The sequence below is a fragment of the Rhipicephalus sanguineus genome, chromosome 2, assembly GCF_013339695.2.
Source record: "Rhipicephalus sanguineus isolate Rsan-2018 chromosome 2, BIME_Rsan_1.4, whole genome shotgun sequence".
Classification (NCBI taxonomy): domain Eukaryota; kingdom Metazoa; phylum Arthropoda; class Arachnida; order Ixodida; family Ixodidae; genus Rhipicephalus; species Rhipicephalus sanguineus.
Window position 1 is genome coordinate 186,709,550 of NC_051177.1, and position 7,155 is coordinate 186,716,704.

Genomic DNA, 7,155 nt, shown 5'->3' on the forward strand with positions numbered 1-7,155 from the left:
AACTGCTCGTGTTTTCCCAGTGTTTAAGTCTGGCTGTAAAAGTGACGTCTCGAACTACCGCCCTATTTCCCTTCTTTGTGCCGCATCCAAAATCTTTGAGCTTGCTCTTCACAAAATATTATCTTTTGATGTAAAAAATTCATTGATTGTGAATCAGCATGGGTTTCTCGCTGGCCGCTCAACTGTCACTAATCTTGCCAGTTTCATGATGCAAGTCTCCACGCCTATTTCGCAGAGAGTACAGGTTGACGCTATTTACTGTGACCTTAGCAAAGCTTTCGATGTTGTCAGCCATTCGCTGCTTGTGGATAAACTTGCACACTTTGATGTTGATTCTTCAATTGTGAATCTCCTCCATAGCTATCTTCTTGATAGATTATGTTACGTTGCCGTTAATGGCCAAACGTCCTCTTTGTATAAAGCTACTAGTGGGGTTCCTCAAGGGTCGGTACTGGGCCCACTCCTCTTTTTAATTTATGTTAATGATGTTTCTTCTGTCATTCGGAATTCTTCTTTCCTTTTGTATGCCGATGACATAAAGATATTTAAGGAAATTCATTCAGTTATCGATTGTCGCTTGCTGCAATCTGATTTGTGTTCTTTTTCTGAATGGTGCAGGAGCAATAACCTCTCCCTAAATATTTCAAAACCAAGGTAATGAGTTTCACTCGAAAAACATCTAGTGTGCCATTTTTATATTCTGTCAATTCTGTGTCGTTGTGTAAGGTATGTGAGATCAATGATCTAGGTGTTCTTTTTGATAGCACCTTACACTTTTCTGCTCACGCTAAGCGTGTTTCTTTGCGGGGTCTTCGCACCCTAGGCTGTGTTTGCAGAATGTCTGGAGAATTCCGTTCTCCTGTGCCCTTCCGAAAATTGTACACCGCGCTATGTCTTCCTCAACTTGAGTATGCATCTGTGATCTGGAATGGCATTCCTAATTCCAGCAGCAACGCCATTGAGCGAGTCCAGAAAAAATTCCTAAGCATTTACAACCATCGTTTCACCAGAAATGACTCTGGATCTCGTTCTAACGCTGCTGGATTATTATCATTGCCATCACTTTGCTGCCGACGAAACGCGCTGATCTGTTATTTCTTTACAAGCTTGTGCATGGTATCATATCCTGCCCTGTACTGCTCAACTGTCTTAATTTCCGAATTCCACGTAAGCTGACCAGAGAGAATGGACCTTTTCATGTAACCGCCTGCCTCTGTGAACATTCGACCATTGGCAGGATACAACGTCTTTACAATGCTTACTTTTTGGAGCTCGATGTTTTTCACAGCTCCCAGTCGTTGTTCTGCTCCGAGCTTTGCACTGTACTTACATAGCCTTGTACACTGTTGATATATTTTTTTCTGCCTGCGCATATTTGTATATGTGCAATTTTGTAACGTTTTTTTATCCCTGATATTTTATTATGAATGTTTCCTTTGTTTTTTTGTTCTTTTTTGTTTTTTTTCGTGCGCCAGTACAAAGACCTTACGGTTGTTCCTGGGCACATTAAATAAACGTTTGATTGATTATTATTATTATTATTATTATTATTATTATTATTATTATTATTATTATATTATTATTATTATTATTATTATCATTATTATTTCCTAGCATGTGGAAAACTGCTCGTGTTTTTCCAGTATTTAAGTCGGGCTCTAAAACAGATGCTTCTAATTATCGCCCGATTTCTCTATTATGTGCCACATGAAAGATCTTCGAGCTGGCTCTTCACAACATATTATCTTTTAGTGTGAAAAACTCATTGATTCCTAATCAACACGGTTTTCGCGCTGGCCGCTCAACTACCACAAATGTTGCTGGTTTCATGACGCAGATCTCCACACCTATTTCTCAGAGAGGACAGGTTGACGTAATTTACTGTGACCTGTGCAAGGCTTTTGACGTAATCAGCCACACACTGATTATGGTTAAACTTGCGCACTTTGATTATGACTTGTCAGTTGTGATTCTCCTGCAGAGCTATCTGCTCAATAGATATTGTTATGTAGCCGTAAATGGCCAAACGTCTTCTTTGTATAAAGTGACTAGTGGGGTCCCTCAAGGGTCGGTATTAGGCCCACTCCTATTATTAATTTACGTTAATGATGTTTCTTTAGCCATTCGTAATTCTTCTTTCCTCATGTATGCCGATGACATCAAGATTTTTAAGGAAATTCATTCAGTTAACGACTGTCGCTTGCTGCAGTCAGACTTGCGCTCTTTTTCCGAATGGTGCAACGGTAATAACCTTTCGCTGAATACCTCGAAGACAGAATTTATGTCTATCACTCGCAAAACATCTAGCGTGTCATTTCAATACTCTGTCAATTCTGTGTCAATATGCAAGGTTTATGAGATCAGTGATCTTGGTGTTGTTGTTGACAGCGCGTTAAACTTTTCTGCTCACGTTAAAGGCCAACTCCGGCGATTTTTTGGCCATGTCAAAGTAATGGTGCTTTTATGTTCCTGAGACGCTCCTGTTACGGGCCCGATAGCAGAAATACTCGGCAAATTGGAGAATAATTTTAAATAGGCAAAAAAGCGCAACACCGAAACCGAAACCCAACCGAGTGTACTGTCTACGTATGACGTAGACGTTGTTACGAACGAACCGGAAGTCGTGCAATGCATGCCGGTCACGCCGGCGCGGAGTATGAAAACTGTGACAGCCGGGACGACCAGCGAAGCGCCGGCCAAACCAACGCTGTCTGTCGCCTTGTGCACAGCAGACGCTCGCTGTAGTGGCCTAAGCGCCGAAGTTAACGGTGCCCTCGGCTGCGTCACTTCCGCCGCCTTGCCAACACTGACGCCACAGACGCAATGTTGCCAATAATTGTGGGAAGCCAGGAGGGCGTTTGCAGACAATCTTTAAAATTCATTTGCAAACAATCTGCGCATGTCTCAAGCCTGTAATTTGGCATAAATGACGGAAATGTGCAAAGGAACGTACCCAGCGAATTTCACTGGGATCCATCGACCTCGAAAAATCGCCGGAGTTGGCCTTTAAGCGTGCTGCTATGCGGGGCCTTCGTTCTCTCGGATGTGTTTGTAGAATATCTCGAGAATTCAGGTCTCCCATGGCCCTCCACAAATTGTACACGGCAATATGTCTTCCACAACTTGAGTATGCGTCCGTGATATGGAATGACATTGCTCAATCCAGCGGGAACACCATTGAAGGAGTCCAGAAAAAATTCCTGAGCATGTTTAACCATCGCTTCGCTAAAAATGACTCTGGATCTCGTTCAAATACTGCTGAATTATTATCACTGCCATCACTTCACTGCCGACGAAATCGCTCTGATCTCTTATTTCTTTACAAGCTAGTCCACGGTATCATATCCTGGCCTGTACTTCTCAATTGTGTAAATTTTCGAATTCCGCGTAAGTTAAGCAGAGAGAACAGACCGTTTAATGTACCCGCCTGCTTCTTACCACACTCTACCGTTCACAGAATACAAAGTCTCTATAATGTTAATTTTTTTGATTTGATGTTTTTCATAGCCCACAGTCATTGTTTTTATCCGAGCTTTGCACTGTTTTGACATAGTGTGGCACAATGTACAAAGTCTTCCCTTCTCAGTCTTTCCACATAGTTGTATATATGCAATCTATTTTTTTATTCCCCGTTAATATTTCTCGTGTTGTCTTATTTTACTCCTCCCCTTTTGTGTTCATTTCTCTTTGTCTACGTGTTTTTGCTCTTTTTATTTCTGAAAACTGTCTGTATTGTAGTGCTTATTTTTATTGTTTTTTTTTGCGTGCGCCAGCACAAAGACCTTACGGTTGTTCCTGGGCACGTTAAATAAACGATTGATTGATTGATTGATTGATTGATTGATTGATCTGGTGTTCGTCCCAAAACCACGATATGATTATGATAGACGCCGTATTGGAGGGCTCCGGAAACTTCGACCACCTGGCGTTCTTAAATGTGCACTTAAATCTAAGTACACGCCCCTCAAGCATTTTTGCTTCCACCGGAAAAGCAGCCGCTGCAGCCAGGATTCGCGACCTCCGGGTGAGCAGTCGAGCACCGTAACCACGTGAACACCGAGGAGCGCGAACTGTGAGCGTGTCTAATGTATCAGACATTAGAACATAAAAACGAAGAAAGGAGAGCTCTAAGGGCTCGTTTTTCTTTGTTAAGCACAAAAAAAACATATATATTCTTAAAGTGGACCGAGGGATGACCGCCGCTGTAGCTCAGGTGGTAGATCATCGGACCTGTAATTCGAAGGTCGCAGGTTTGGTCCCTGCCAGCGGCAATGTCTGTTAGTTCTCATTAGAACATATTGAATTTCGTGACTGTCCTCCTTTCGCGTAACAGCAGAAGACGAGGGCCTCTATAGACTGGCTAACGTGGGAGTGCAAGCATTAGCTGAAAGCTGCATTTCTCCAGGGTCTGTTAGACCATTTTCATAATCCGCGAGTGCGCTTCCTTGCGCTGCATATTTTGTCCTTGAAGTGGAGACGAGGTCTTAGTTGCACATGTTAGGGCGCTTCTGTTACGCGTGTTTATGTCAAGAGAGCTGCTGAGTCTACATTTTCCGCGTCATAGCGCAAGCAAACTGCGCTTGAACACGCTGTTTCTGGAAGTGACTAGACTAACTGCTATGAACTGGGCTAACTCCATCGCAGGAAAGCTAGCTTTGCAATCATGAAAAGGGTATGTATACACTATAAGGTGGACATTTGGGCTAGTCGGTATATAGTAAAATAAAAAATATTGTTACCTTCCTTGACCCCTCCCTTAAAAATGTGTGTAGACATTCAACAGACTGTCGAACAATGGGTTTCAATCTATAAGCTGTCTGAATCCATTTTTGTAAGGGCTTTGTCTCATATATATATATATATATATATATATATATATATATATATATATATATATATATATATATATATATATATATATATATATATATATATATATGCTACCTGACGCCAACAGGCAGAAAAAGAGTGTTCCACACTCGCCGCCGTGGCTGCGATCGGCGCTAACACTCCTAGGTTTAAATCTACATATATACCCCATAAGTGGGCGGGCGGATGACCGCCGCCGTAGCTCAGTGGTAGAGCATCGGACGCGTTATTCGAAGGTCGCAGGTTCGGTCCCTGCCGGGGGCAAGTTATCTTTTCGTCCACTTTACTTTCTTCACATTTATATTCTAAAATACTACAGATAACACCCCCTATACTTTCCTTGGCATTATTGCCTGTTAGTTCTCATTGATATTGTGTCTAACAAACAAAAACAAGCCCTTAAAAGTCACCTTCTTTCCTAAAAGAGATCTTGGCTATGTAGCGAGATACCGATAACTTCTCTGAAGAGGGTGGATTCGTGCCTTCTTGAACGGGTTCTTCAGCGTTGTAATTTTAGTCATGACCATTTTTCTTTGGAGGATGACTCTTTGGCACATTAATAAAATGGGCGAGAAGCAGGTGATATCTAAAGAGTTTCCGTCGCTGGCTTCAAGTACTGCTTACCACCTGTATCACACATCTCTGTCGTCGTTTTTTAATCTGCTGTTAACAACGTCCACACCGCGCTCCTCTTGCGATTGCTCGCCATTATGACATGACAGTCATACACACCAAAATGAAATAATAACGCAATATAGCAGGCAAACATCACGTGCACTTTGCCGGCGGGTAACCAGCACATGATACAAGAAAGGGGGGCGTGAGGAGGTGAATGCAGTAGGCTGTGCAGTAGCCTTGGGCAGGGCTTGGAGGTAGACGCTGTAGGCGACGGAGACAGGGTGAGTTCATTTCTGCCTCTATGGGATAGGGCCGCCGCCGGCTTTGGGCTCGTTCTACTAGCGTACAAATATGCGCTGTAGTGAAAAAGAGTAGCTGCGCTCAACTTCTGCGTGTCGGCACCGCTCGGCTCGCACTTATGCGCACCGGCTAAGGGGCGGTGTTGGGGGGGGGGGGGTGGCGTAATCGAATAATCGAAGAGTTTTAATCGATTAATTCGATTAATTGAAAGACGGAAATCGATTACGAATAATTGATTAACGGTGCTCGTGTAATCGATTAATCGATTAATCGTTCATCGATTTTACCATCCCTACGCGCCCCTACTGCTAGTGCAAGCAGAGATATGAACTTTAGCGCTGCAGGATATCTGATGCACCAGCGGAGGGCGTGCATAAAGCAGGAATCTCTTGATAATTCGCTTTCTTGCGTAATAATATATGACGCAATATACTGTAAACTGCACCACAAAAATCTGAAAGAGTGTAAATGGTAGTGTGGTATATGAACACAAAAATTGGTATCACAAATAGTGTTACTTTTTTCTCTCGGTAGTCCACACGTCTTTCGAAAAGTACCTCTAGCGCACGCGGTTCGTGATAATTTTTATCTAGGTTAGTGTATTTACATCAAAGGTAATAAATTTGCATTTTCCCCTCTATTTCTCTTGATTTGGCAAAGTGCTGCTATGGTTAAGACAGATGCTAAAAATCCGGAAAGATGTACGATCGGGTTCGATGGTAGACCGTGTTTTAAATTTCAATAAAGAGCGCAATAAAAACTGAAAGATAAGAGAGCATTCTGTACTCTGTACACTGTTTCCTTTTTTTCTTGGCGCTCCCTGTTGAAACTCAAGTCGTGCTGCAAATCACTTTCCTTGGTCGAATATCTGGTACAACCCGTTCTTGGCAATTCCAATTTGTATATGCAGAAAAAATAGCGACAGTACACCGCGGCCGAACAAACATTTATGTTGAAGAGACAGGGCGTGCAAACATGGACACAAGAGAGAAGTCGAGACGCCACAAACACCGACTAACAACTGAAAAAGGCGCACAATGTCGGAAAATAAGGTAGACACAAGAACTTATCTGCGCATGCCCAGGCGTGAGGCGACTCTTATCAGTGCGGCCCGCGTTGTGGTCTACGTGAGAGATAACTGTTCAACGAGTTCATGTCTTATTCATGCAAGTTATTCAACGGTTGGCTTTGTAAGTAGCTCAGCTCTCAGTTATACTAAGCATCATTTCTAGTACACTAAGCCCTTTTTCGTGTTCCACTTATCACAAAAATCCTGCTTTATTCGCTTCCTGAAGTGTTTTTAAATGCGAAGCATTGCTTAGCGAACCTCAGGCACTTTGGGCGTTTCTATCTATCTATCTATCTATC

General features: G+C 42.6%; 1 non-coding gene across 1 annotated transcript; it reads left to right on the forward strand.

Annotated features, from left to right (window-relative positions):
* The first annotated feature begins 4,198 nt into the window (after positions 1 to 4,198).
* Positions 4,199 to 4,271, forward strand: Trnat-ugu (transfer RNA threonine (anticodon UGU)). Its single transcript has one exon. It is a non-coding gene; the product is annotated as a tRNA-Thr (tRNA).
* The last annotated feature ends 2,884 nt before the right edge of the window (positions 4,272 to 7,155 follow it).